General features: G+C 36.0%; 1 pseudogene; it reads left to right on the top strand.

Annotated features, from left to right (window-relative positions):
• Positions 1 to 12,737, top strand: part of LOC102905841 (vomeronasal type-2 receptor 116-like) — a 34,684-nt pseudogene extending 21,947 nt beyond the window's left edge.
• Positions 12,738 to 13,400: the final 663 nt, after the last annotated feature.

The raw sequence follows: 13,400 nt of genomic DNA, 5'->3' as shown, positions 1-13,400 counted from the left end.
ATACCATGTACATACTATGTTTGTGTTGATGAGTCTAGGTAACCTCACTCAGGATGATATTTTCTAGTTCCATCCATTTACCTACAAGTTTCATGATGCCATTGTTTTTCTCTGCTGAGTAATACTCCATTTTGTATACGTACCACATTTTCTTTATCCGTTCTTCAGTTGAGGCCCATCTAGGTTGTTTCCAGGTTCTGGCTATTATGAATAATTCTGCTATAAACATAGTTGAACAAGTGTCCTTGAGGTAACTTGAGCATCCCTTGGGTATATGCCCAAGAAAAGTACCACTGGGTCTTGAGGAAGATTGATTCCCAATTTTCTGAGAAGTTCTGTTTTCCACAATGGCTGTACAAATTTGCATTCCCACCAACAGTGGAGCAGTGTTCTCCTTGCTCCACATCCTCTCCAATACAAAATCTCACCAGTGTTTTTGATCTTAGCCATTCTGACAGATGTAAGATGGTATCTCAGTGTCATTTTGATTTGCATTTTCCTGATGATTAAAGATGTTGAGCAATTCTTTAGAAGTCTTTCAATCATTTGATATTATTCTGGTAAAAATTCTCTGTTTAAATCTGTAGCCCATTTTTAAATTTGCTTGTTTGGTATATTGATGTCTAGTTTCTTGAGTTCTTTATATATTTTGGAGATCAGCCCTCTGTTAGTTATGGGATTGGAGAAGATCTTTTCCCATTCTGTAGGTTGTCATTGATTTGTCATATATACCATGTCTTTTGCCTTACAGAAACTTCTCAGTTTCAGTTTATTAATTGTTGCTCTTGGTGTCTGTTCTGCTGGTTTTATATTTAAGAAGTGGTCCCTGTGCCAATGCATTCTAGGCTACTTCCTACTTTCCCCTCTTTTGTGTTCAGTGTAGCTAGATTTATTTGAGATCTTTGATAGACACTGATTTGAGTTTTGTACATAGTGATAAATACAGATTTGTTTGCAATCTTCTTCATGTTAACATCCAGTTATTCCAGCACCATTTGTGGAAGATGCCTTCTTTTTCTCCTTGCACAATTTTGGTTTCTTTGTTAAAAAATCAGGTGTCCATAGGTGTTTGGATTAATGTCAGGACTTTCATTTTGATTCAGTTGGTCAACATGTCAATTTTTATGTCAATACCAACCTTGATTTTATCAAGCTATAGTAGAGCTTGAAGTCAGGGATGATGATGCCTCCAGAAATTGCTATATTGTCCAGGATTGTTTTAGCTATGTTAGGTTTTCTGTTTTTTCATATAAACTTAAGTATTGTTCTATTGAGGTCTGTGAAGAATTGTGTTGGGATTTTGATGGGGATTAAACTGAATATGTACATTGATTTGGGTAAGATTTCCATTTTTAATATGTTGGTTCTACCTATTGATGAGCATGGGAGATCTTTTCATTTTTTGATATCTTCTTCAGTTAATTTTTCAAGGATGTAAAGTTCTTGTCATACAGGTCTTTCACTTGTTTGGTTAGCGTTACATCAGGATATTTTATATTAGTTGTGGCTATCATAAAGTGTGATAATTTTCTGATTTCTTTCTTGGCCTGTTTGTCATTTGTGTATAGGACAGCTATTGATTTTTTTAATTAATCTTGCATCTAGCCACATTACTGATGGTATTTATGAGTTGTAAGAGTTCCCTGGTAGAATTTTTTGGGTCACTTATATGTATACTGCCATCTCATCTGCAAATACTGAAAGTTTGAGTTCTTCCTTTCCTATTTATATCTCCTTCATCTCCTTTTGCTGTCTTACTGGTCTAGCTAGGACTTTGAGTACTATATTGAATAGATATGGGGAGAGTGGACAGCCTTGTCTTGTTCCTGATTTTAGTGGCATCGCTTTGAGTTTCTGTCCATTAAATTTGATGTTTTCTGTTGGCTTGTTGTAAATTGCCTTTATTATGTTTAGATATGTTCCTTTTATTCCTGAACTCTTCTAGACTTTTAAATTGAAGGGATGTTAGATTTTTGCCAAAGGCTTTTCCAGCATCTTATATGATGATCATGCAGTTTTTTCTTTCAGTTTGTTTATATGTTGTATTGTATTGACAGATTTTCATACATTGAACCATCTCTGCATCTCTGGGATAAAGCCTAATTTATCATGGTGGATGATTTTTTTTCATATGTTGTTGGATTGTTTTGCCATTATTTTATTGAGTATTTTTGTATCAATGTTCATGAGGGAGATTGGTCTGTAATTCTCTTTCTCTTATATTTTTGTGTGGTATAACTGTCTGGGTAACTGTAGAATCATAGAAATAACTTGGCAATGTTCCTCCTGTTTCCAGTGTGTGGAACAATTTGCAGAGTATTGTATTAGCTCTTCTTTGAAGTTTTGGTAACATTCTTCACTGAAACCATCTGGCCATCGTCTTTTTTTATGGGAGTATTTAAATGACTACTTCTATTATATAGGAGTTATAGGTGTATTTAAATTTTTATCTGGTACTGATTTAATTTGTGCATATGGTACCTCTCCAGAAAATTGTCCCTTTATTTTAAATTTTCCAATTTTATGGAGTACAGGTTTTTGAAGCATGACCTGATGATTCCCTGGATTTCCTTGTTGTCAGTTTTTATGTGTCATTTTCATTTCTGATTTTGTTAATTTGGATATTTTCTCTCTGCCTTTTACTTAGTTTAGAAAAGGGTTTTTCTATTCTATTGATGTTCTCAAAGAACCAACACTCTGTTTCATTGATTATTTGTGGTGTTCTCTTTATTTCTATTTTATTGATTTCAATCCTCAATTTGATTATGTCTTTGCATCTACTTCTCCTGGGTGAGTTTGCTTCTTTTTCTTCTATAGCTTTCAGGTATGCTTCTAAGTCGCTGGTGTGAGATATTTTCATCTTCTTTATGTAGGCATTTAGACCTAAGAATTTTCCTCTTAGTACTGCTTTCAGAGTGTCCCGTAAGTTTGGGTATGATGTACATTTATTTTCATTGAGTTCTAGGAAGTCTTTAATTTCTTTCTTTATTTCTCCCTTGACTGAGTGGTGATTCACTTGAGCATTATTCAATTTTCATGAGTTTGTTGGATTTCTGTAATTTGTGATGTTGTTTAATTCTAACTTTAAGACATGGTGGTCTGACAAAATACAGGAGGTTATTCCACAGGTTTTTTTTTTTTTTTGGTAACAGTTCAGGTTTGCTTTGTGACCAAGTATGTGGTCACACACTTAGAGAAGGTTCCATAGGGTGCTAAAAAGAAGGCATATTCTCTTGTGTTTGGGTGGAATATTTTGTAGATATCTATTAAGTCCATTTGAATCATTATATCTCTTATTTCCATTATTTCTCTAAGTTTCTGTCTGACAGACGTGTCCATTGGGAAGAGATACAGTGTTGAAGTTTCCCACTATTAATTTGTGGGTTTTGATGTGCAATTTAAGCATTAGTAATGTTTCTTTTACATATCTGGTTGCCCTTGTATTTGATGCATAAATGTTCAGAATTGAGACCTCATATTGATGAATTTTTCTTTTGATGAATATATAATGTCCTTCTCAATCTCTTTTGATTAATTTTAGTTTGAAATCTATTTTTCAGACATCGGGATAGCTATACCAGCTTGCTTCTTAAGTCCATTTGAATAGAAAGACTTTTCCCAGCCCATTATGCTAAGATAGTGTCTGTCTTTGATGCTGAGGTATGTTTCTTGTATGCAGCAAAAGAATGCATCTTTTTTTTGTATCCATTCTGTTAGCCTGTGTCTTTTTTTAAGAAAATTGAGTCCATTGATATTAAACAATATTAATTTTCTCCTGTTATTTTTGATGGTAGTGTTGTATGTCTCCCTTTTTGGGGATTTGTTCGTGTGGGATTATCTATTGCTTGTGTTTTCCTGGGTGCATCTAAAGTCTTCAGGTTGGATTTTTCCTTCTAGTGCTTTCTGTAGGGCTGGATTTATGGAGATGTATTTTTTTTTGTATTTGGTTTTGTCATGGAATATCTTGTTCATTCTGTCTATAACAATTGAGAGTTTTGCTGGGTATGATATTCTGGGCTGGCATTGATGGTCTCTTAGTGTCTGCATAACATCTGTCTAGGATCTCAGCCTTTCAGAGTCTCCATTGAGAATTTGGATGTTATTCTGGTGGCTCTTCCTTTATGTGTTACTTGACATTTTTCCTTCATATTTTTTTCTTTATTCTGTATGTTTAGTGGTTTGATTTTTAAGTAGCAGTGGGGCATTTTTTTTTGGTCCAGTCTATTCGGTGTTCTGAAAGCTTCTTGTGTCTTTATAGGCATTTCCTTCTTTAGGATGGGAAAGTTTTCTTCTATGATTTTGTTGAATATATTCTCTGTGCTTTTGGGCTGCTATTCTTCTTCTATCAATATTGTTCTTATGTTTTTTCTTTTCATGGTTTCCCAGATTTCCTGAAGGTTTTGTGTTATGACTTTGTTGGCTTTAATGTTTTCTTTGACTACTGAATCTATTTCCTCTAATGTATCTTCTATGCTATAGGTTCTCTCTTCCATTTCTTGAATTGTTTTGCTTATGCTTGCATCTATACTTCCTGTAAATTTCCTCAGATTTTGATTTCCAGCATTCCCTCGCTTTGTGTCTTCTTTATTGTTCTATTTCAGTTTTGAAGTATTGCACTATTTCCTTCCCATGTTTGGTTGCTTTTTCTTAGTTTTCTTTGCTTTCTTTAAGGGTATTATTGATTTTTCCAATTTTTGGTTTCTCTTTTCCTTGATTCCTTTAAGGGAATTTTTTACTTCCTCTTTAAAGTCCTTTATCATCTTCTTAAAATCACTTTTAAGGTAGTTTTCTTCTGTTTTTTCTACTGTGGGATGTTCAGGTCATGATGATGTAGAACTATATGGTGATGCCATACTGCCCTTTGTGTTGTTGAAGATATTCTTACACTGGCAACTACCCATTTCTTCCACCAATTGGTGCCAGTGGTGTCGGTGTCTCAGAGAGCCACAATTGGTCTAATCAGCACTCATGGTCCAATTGGAGCTCTTGAGTCAACTGGAGCTGGTTCATTCTGTGTTTCTGGGAGTACTTGCAGTCTTGGGGATGGGTGGATTTGGGCAGTGGAGTGGGGCTTATAGTTTACAGTGTCTGATGATAGGGTTGTAGTCAGCCCTGCCTGTAGCCCTGTTGGCCTGCAACTGGGGCTGCAAAAGGTAGCAGGATGGGGGCACAGGGTGTATTCTGGGGTTAAAGCCTAGAGGTTGGGGTCATCAGCTAGGAGAACAGACTCCACATTAGAATCTTTTAAGATGGGAAAAAAAACATATCTTTTATCTGGGACTTAATTTGAGAAGACACAACATTAACCCTGATTATTTGATTTTGGAAAGCTCATGCTTGTCTAGAACTACCCCTTCTGTTGGAAGTCTATATAAGGATATTGAAAAAGGAAGCTTTTGCTCTTTGTATACTTGCTCTCACCTTGCTAGCAAGTCTGTTCTTCAACTGGTATTAGAAACTATTTATTTGAGATTATAGTGTATACTGAAGATCAGCTGAAACCTTCAGCATCATGGACTAAGAAGTTCCTGGATTCTTGAGCTTTGCTTACTTATGCAGCAATTGTTGGAATCACTAAACCATAGCCTATAAGACATTCTAATAATTTGTATATATGTATACATACATATAAAGAGATACAGAGACAGATTCATTTTCTAAGTCTTAAACTCCTGAGAAGCCTGACTAATACAGAGATAAAAAATTGCTCAACAATGAACATAAATTATAGGAATTTATATTGAATCTTACAATGCTATGGAAACACTTGAAGAATTTCTACACATAGAAAAGTAAGATATATTCAAATGATCAAGTAATACCAAGACAGCACTAAAACACCAGACAGAAAAACAACTGTTAGAAGAATATCAAATAATGCAATAGCAAGAATAGACAATACATAGTATATGATTCTCAATAAGAATTAACTGTTAATCTTCACATTCTCTAATAAAAATATATAAAGATTAAAATTGGTTTGTAAAACCAACAGTCATTTTTGCTTCCAGACACTAACCTCACTTATAAACATGCAAAAATCTATTCTGTTAATATGGGGGGAAAGAATGTTGAAGAAATGGAACATGATAAAGAAAACTAGAGACTAAACACATTGATGTACATGGAAAAAATTCTCAACTAAACACTGGGTAATATAACTCAACAACACAGCAGAAATATCTGTCCTTGTGTCAAAGACGACTTCATTCTAGGGATACAAGAATGGATCAACATATGCAGATCAGTAAAGTAAATGTGGCACATAAATAGACTCAAGGATAGAAAATCATGATTATTTAAATATGGGCAAAAAAGTGTTCTTAATAAAGTTCAGCATCCATTCAGATTTAAAATTTAAAATAAGCAAAAACCTGAATGAGTAGGTTGAACACAACTTGACTTAATAAGGTTTCTTCCTTTATTAAGTAATAGTTATTGTGCAGACCAGTAACATTTAAAAATATTTTCTATGACAATCCTATTGTGAAAATTGTACTATATGAGGAGAAACTCAAAGCATTTCCCTTAAAATCATCATTGAGGCCAGATGTATGTGGTGGTTCATATCTTTAATCCAAGCTCTTGTGAGGCAGAGGCAGGCAAATCCCTGTCTGTTTATGTCCAAACTGGCCTTGATAGCAAGTCCAAGAAAGCTGGGTTTGCTTATAGAAATCCTGCCTAAAAATACATGGGCAGAAATAGGACAAGTATATACATATTCTCCACTCTTCTTCAAAATAGTCCTTAATATCTTAGCAAGTACAAAAAGAAATTGTAAGTATGATAAACAGAAATATGCCTCCTGATAGCATATATTTTAATGCCAATACTCAGGGGGAAGGAAACTCAGATCTCTGTGATAACTATGTCATCCTAGTCTATAACAGGAGTTGAGGTCTCCCAACAGTACAGTGTGACACCCTCTTTCAAGAAAACTAAAAAACAAAAGTAAGATTTATAGTTAACCGTATTGTGGAGAATATGAAACACTGCAGTTTCAACACAGAATTCAGTCCTGAATAAAGGATGCAAAGTGAAGACACACCAATCAGCAGGTTTCTGAAGCGGCATACATATTGCTCTAAGCAGGTTTTTGATGAAACAAAGACTTTTTTTATTTTAAACTGAAATAAATTCTTTAATTAATGTTAAGTAAATTAATATTTATTCAGGTTCCCATAGTACTTACAGATTTTATAAAGCACCTTTACTTCTGGAAAGACTACAACTTCCAGTTCAATTCTTTCATCTCAGCACTTTATCACCACAAATGTACCAGGCTCTCCCATTTACTTGTTTTTTCTTATACCCTCTTTTCCCTCGCCTTTTAGTGCTATTTTATTGGACTTCATGTATGTTATCTGAGATATGAGGAGTTATTTCCCTTGTTTCATATGTCCACTAGGTCTAGATTGCAATGCTAATATTTTGATTAAACATTGGCTAAAAACAAAGAGAAGGGAAGTACTTGGTTCGGCTCATGGATTACAATAAAGGGAAGACAAGGCACGATTCAGGAGTCTGCAACTAAAGCGTAGATCCTTATGGGAAAAAAAAAAACTCTACGTACTGGCTTGCTGTGCTTGATTTCTCATATGTGCTCCCTAGGGACAGCAATGCCCACAGTGGGCTGAGTACTCCTAAATCAAGTACCAATTAATAAAATGTATTAAAGGTAGGAAGACAAGCTATTTCAGTGATAAGGATTTTTTTAGTTAAGATTCCCAGTAACTTTTTAATGTACTTTGTGATAAGTTGACAAAAATTACTAGAAACACCAGTTTGCAACTCCATAGTATTTGCCCACAACTAACAGGCTATTCTCCTTCTGAAATTTCTAGCAATGTGAAGCTACTTAATTTTACATTAATGTTTCCACAGATTCATATATGACATTATATAATATACTAAGTGAAATGTGGTCACTCATTTAATGTATATAAAATAGTCTTATTTCACCATGCTCATCTAATGTAGATATGGAAGAAATAGGTAAAACTGCTGATAACAGCATGTGTCTAATTTTCCTCAGATGCCTCCCTCTGTGTGCAGTGCTGACTGTGGTCCTGGATTCAGAAAATTCTGGCAGGAAGTAATGACAGTCTGCTGCTTTGATTGCAACCCCTGCCCAAAAAATGAAGTTTCTAATGAGACAAGTGAATGGTTCCTGGTAAATAAATTCTTCCCAATGATCACCCTCTCTAACCCACACAGGGATGATCTAAGGGTATAAAAGTTAACTCCATAAATCAAATACATCACTTGTTCATTTTTACAGAAAAGTGATTAATCACAGCATATCTTGAAGTAACACCCTTTACCATGACATGCAGATTGGCACATTAAAAATTCATGTCATGTGTCATTTTCTCAAATAAACAGTTTTGATAACCAAACTGCAGTGTATGGGAATTCTACACAAAGTATTTCCTAGAGTGATCATCTCCTCTAAAATTACAGGTAGTTTATACTACAATTATGAGTATTTAATAATATTTATTTATTAAAGTCGATGTGTGTATGGCCCTCTACATAAGTTTAAAGTACCATGTATGTGCGAGAGTCATTGGAGAACAGAACAGGGCATCAGAGCCACTGAACTCTATTAAGTGGGTGCTAGGAACCAAATGAAAGTCCTCTGTAGGATTAATGAAGACAAGAATAATTAGTTGCAAAATTACCAGAAACTGTTCAGTATGAGACATAAAAACTTCAAGCAATATCCAGAGATCCCTTTTCCAAAGGATCAATGTAATTTGAAGCCTAGGGAAGTGTGAATAATGGTTGGGACCTGATGCAGAAAATACAAAGTGTCCTGGGCTCAATATTTTTCTGTACATCACCAATTTAATAATATCACAAATATAAGATTAAAATTGTTTTGTATTAAAGCAACTGTCCACAATTATCTAAATGGTGTTGTCACCCACACAGCTCTTACTAGTCAAATGATTATTTGTTTAGAGTTGGCTCCATGCAAATGGCAGACAGATTGTTTTTCTCTTTTATTGACTGTCACCATGTGCAATGAAATGAACGTCTCTAAATGACACATATGGCCAGTAATGTGACATAGCAATTAAATTCCTTTCTACTAAAGCTAATGATGAGTTCATCCGTATATAGTAGGAAGAGGTAGCCAACTCCCAGAAATTGTCTTCTGACCTCCATGCACCCACATATACAACATTTACTGAAGTAATTAACAAAGGCTAGTGAAATTATTTTAAATATAAAAACATATAAGAGTAATGGGTATTTACAATGATAAATACAACAAAATTTAAGAAAAATATTTTATTATTTCTTTCATTATGTGTATGAAGGCGAGATGAGTGAGTATGTTTATACAATAACAGGTGCATGAGAGAGGCATCCAGTGTCTCCGTAGTTAGTTACAGCCAGCTGTGAGACACCTGACATGAGTGCTGGGGACCAAACTCTTGGCTTCTGTAAGAGCAGTACATTCTCTTAACAACTGAGCCAACTTCCAGTCCCCTAAATAAATTAACTAATTACATGTATCCTTAAATGCATTGTTCTAGATAAAAAGACTTAAAATCTAGAAGCACATCATGACTCTTCAATTATTCACTGATTCATAGCAATTGTAATCCCATTTCCTTATCATGCAAATTAGAGATTACAGCTTATGAATGGGGTCCTATTTCTAAAAACAAACATTCTGTGCTATCACTCTTACTTGAATGTTCTTGTGTTGGGTTATTTATGGTTTTATAACATTATCTCCTTCATACTGGAATATACTCACAGAGTCTCGGTCTTACATAGGTGGAAATTAGGGGAGGAGCAAGGTACTTGTCTCTTCCTAAGGGTAATGGAATCAAGATGTAGGGCTTTTTCATTCTAAACATATACAGAGGTTTAGGTTTCTACCTTATGTGATAGGGTTTTTTTTTTTTTTTTTTTTTTTTTTTTTTTTGTGAACAAGCCTCAGGAGTAAAGGGTCCTTCCTGCCAGATGAAGACACAACTTAGGGGGTCTTTATTTAATGTATTTAATTATTTTTGCATTTTCAAACATCAAAATTATATAACTTTCTTCTATCTTTTTCATCCTCCTACTTACCCCACATAAACTGAATCACTCTGATATTCATGAGCTGTTTTGTTATTCTACATATAGACACACATATACATCTTCACACATACACAAAGACACACACACACACACACACACACACACACACACACACACACACACACACAGACCTTAATGATTCTGCAGGGATTTTTAGCGTGCCAAAGCATGATCAACATGACTTTATCAAGCCCTGCCCTTTTCCCCCATTCCCTTGCCTTTCTAAAACCTACTAGATTACTGAAGTAGTTTGGATGTGATTTGGCCCCATAAGATCATGAAGAATGGTTTTATTAGTAGGTGTCACCTTGTTAGAGAAGATGAGGTCTTTTTGGAGGAATTGTGTCATTCTGGAGGCAGAATCTGAACTCTCAGATACACGAAAGCCACACTCAGTGAGTCAGTATTTACTGTGGCCTATGGATCAAACACGCATAATTCTAAGGTACTTCTACAGCACCATGTCTGCCAGCATGCCACCATGCCCAACCATGATGATAATGAACTAAACCTCTGAACTATAAGACACCCAATTAAATTTTTTCTTTATAAGATTTGCCAGTGTCATGGTTTCCCTTCACAGCCATAGAAATACTACCTAAGACATTTATATTTGTTTTGTTTTGAGACATGTTGTTTGGTTTTTTTTTTGTGTGTGTGTGCAGCCCTGGTTCTCCTGGAACTAGCTTTGTAGACCAGATTGACCTTGAACTCACAGAATTCCACCTGCCTCTGTTCCCCTTGTGCTAGGATTAAAGACATGAGAAACCCCCTACAGGCAGACAATACTTACATACTTAAAGCTAGCTACCAAGGTCTATTCCTTTATCTGGCCACTACCTCCTCCTGGGACTGACTATCAAAGTCCAACTATCAAAGTTTTGAAGTCAGGATAGCAACACCCCCTTGTGGCTGTCCTAATTGCCCTGGCTATCAAGTTAAACAGTTCATTCTAAGATGGGCTGCCCCTTTTACCTTTATGAAGTGCCATTTTCCTCAAGGACATGTCTGTCTCCTCTCTATCCAGAGGCAGTTCTTTGTATTCCAGCCAAATACCTATTCCCCATCTTCCATGGTCCTTTCTCTTCTCCCTCATCCTCTACCTCTTGTCTTTGTCTCTAATTCCCTCACCATTCACCTCTGAGGCAAATAAATCCCCTTTGTGTTGAGAACTTTGATTCTGGGGTATATTTTGCTGACTCTAAGAATTCCTACTGATTCTGTTTAGTGTTGCTTCTATGTCAAAATGTTTGGGCTGATAAATTCACACTACAAAGCATATCACAGGTCTAGTTCCAGTAGAAAACAGAGTCCCCATATACCATATGGACAACATTCATAGAACAGAAAGAAAAAATCAGCAGGCAGTCTATCAGTGCTTCTGAGACTTTAAAATATACACTGTGTAAAACAATGGTTAATGATTTCAGCTTCTGTCACTTATAAACTTTAAGTCACTTTATCATAGCATCCACAATGGTGCTAAAATATCTGTGCTTTCCTTCTAAGATGACAAATGGAATCATGAATACACAGTTATATAGACAACAGAATGATTGTTTGGTTTCCTTACACATAAATACAATGAGTGAATATTGTGAAATTGAAGCATTGCTATGCAGCAATGCCTTTCACCTACATTCGCAGGAAGAATGTGGACATTGGCCTGCTTCTGCAACACACTTAAATAAAATGTCTGGTCTCTAAAAATGCTGAAGCTGCACTAATCATTCTTTCCTTTCTTCATGAGATGTGGATCAGTGTGTGAAGTGTCCAGAGGAGCAGTATGCCAATATAGACCAGAAGCAGTGCATTCCCAAATCTGTGATCTTCCTGAACTATGAAGACCCCTTGGGGATGGCTCTAACCCCAATGGGCTTGTGCTTCACTGAATTCACAACTGTGGTTCTTGGATATTTGTGAAACATCATAACACTCCCATTGTCAAGGCCAATAACCGCAGTCTCAGCTACACCTTGCTCATCTCACTCCTCTTTTGTTTCCTATGTCCCTTGCTCTTTATTGGCCACCCTAATACAGTTAAATGTATCCTGCTGCAAATCACATTTGGAGTTGTGTTCACTGTGGCTATTTCCACGGTGTTGGCCAAAACAGTTATTGTTGTTCTGGCTTTCAAAGTCACAGCCCCTGGAAGAAAGCTGAGGTTCTACCTGACTTCAGGGGCACCCAATTATATCATTGCCATCTGTACCCTAATCCAAATTATTCTCTGTGTAATCTGGCTTAGAGTTTCTCCTTCATCTATTGACATTGATGAACACTCTGAGCATGGCCAAATCATCATTGTGTGTGACAAGGGCTCAGTTACTGCATTCTACTGTGTCTTGGGATACCATGGCTCTCTTGCCTTTGGGAGCTTCATTGTGGCTTTCTTAGCCAGGAATCTCCCTGACACATTCAATGACACCAAGTTGCTGACCTTCAGCATGCTGTTGTTCTACAGCGTCTGGGTTACCTTTCTCCCTGTCTACCATAGCAACAAGGGCAAGGTCATGGTGGCTGTGGAGGTCTTCTCCATCTTGGCTTTTAGTGTTGGCCTGCTGTGGTGCATCTTTTTCCCCAAGTACTACATAATTTTGTTAAGACCAGAGAGCAATTCTCTTAAAAGTTAAAGGAGAAAACATCTTTCTGAACTGACAGATCCTAAATAGAAACTGATAACTGTAGTGTTGGTACAGAACCACCTATTAGGATACAATGCAAGATGCATGCATTATTTTGTGACTCTCACACTTTCTTCTAATGACTATGCTTAGAATCATCATGTATGCTACTTTTCTGTACCTTGTCTCCTGTAAACTTCCAATCAAATGCTTATTTTATAAGATCTGGCTATTGGACATTATACCAGTGCAGAAGTTTTATTCTTTCTTTAATATACATTAAGATTTGAAATAAACTGTGTTCTTCTTTTGATGTCTACTGGCCCACCGGGGGTACCAAGTCTATAGGAGAACCAGGGCTTGGGTAGTCAGGAAGGCAAGGATTCCATGACTGGCAGACAGACAACACACTCAGAAGTGGTTTGAATCTACTGCAATTTTACGTCTGCAAATCAGAGTTTATATACAGAAAAGGAAACTATCAAGTCATACAAGGAACAACAAGAGTTTGGCAATAATTAATTTACATCATCTTTTAAAAACAGCAAGCACACAATTATTAATCGTCACTAGACATATCCCTTCAACCACAAGAACTTTATGACCCAAAGAGCAGTCTGTGGTTTCTAAATGGAGTACAGTCCCTAGACTTGTGTAGACTTCTTATGGTTG

This window comes from Peromyscus maniculatus, chromosome 1 (genome assembly GCF_049852395.1).
Source record: "Peromyscus maniculatus bairdii isolate BWxNUB_F1_BW_parent chromosome 1, HU_Pman_BW_mat_3.1, whole genome shotgun sequence".
Taxonomy (NCBI): domain Eukaryota; kingdom Metazoa; phylum Chordata; class Mammalia; order Rodentia; family Cricetidae; genus Peromyscus; species Peromyscus maniculatus.
The sequence above is the reverse complement of the archived record's forward strand: the minus strand, read 5'-3'. Positions and strand labels throughout refer to the sequence as shown.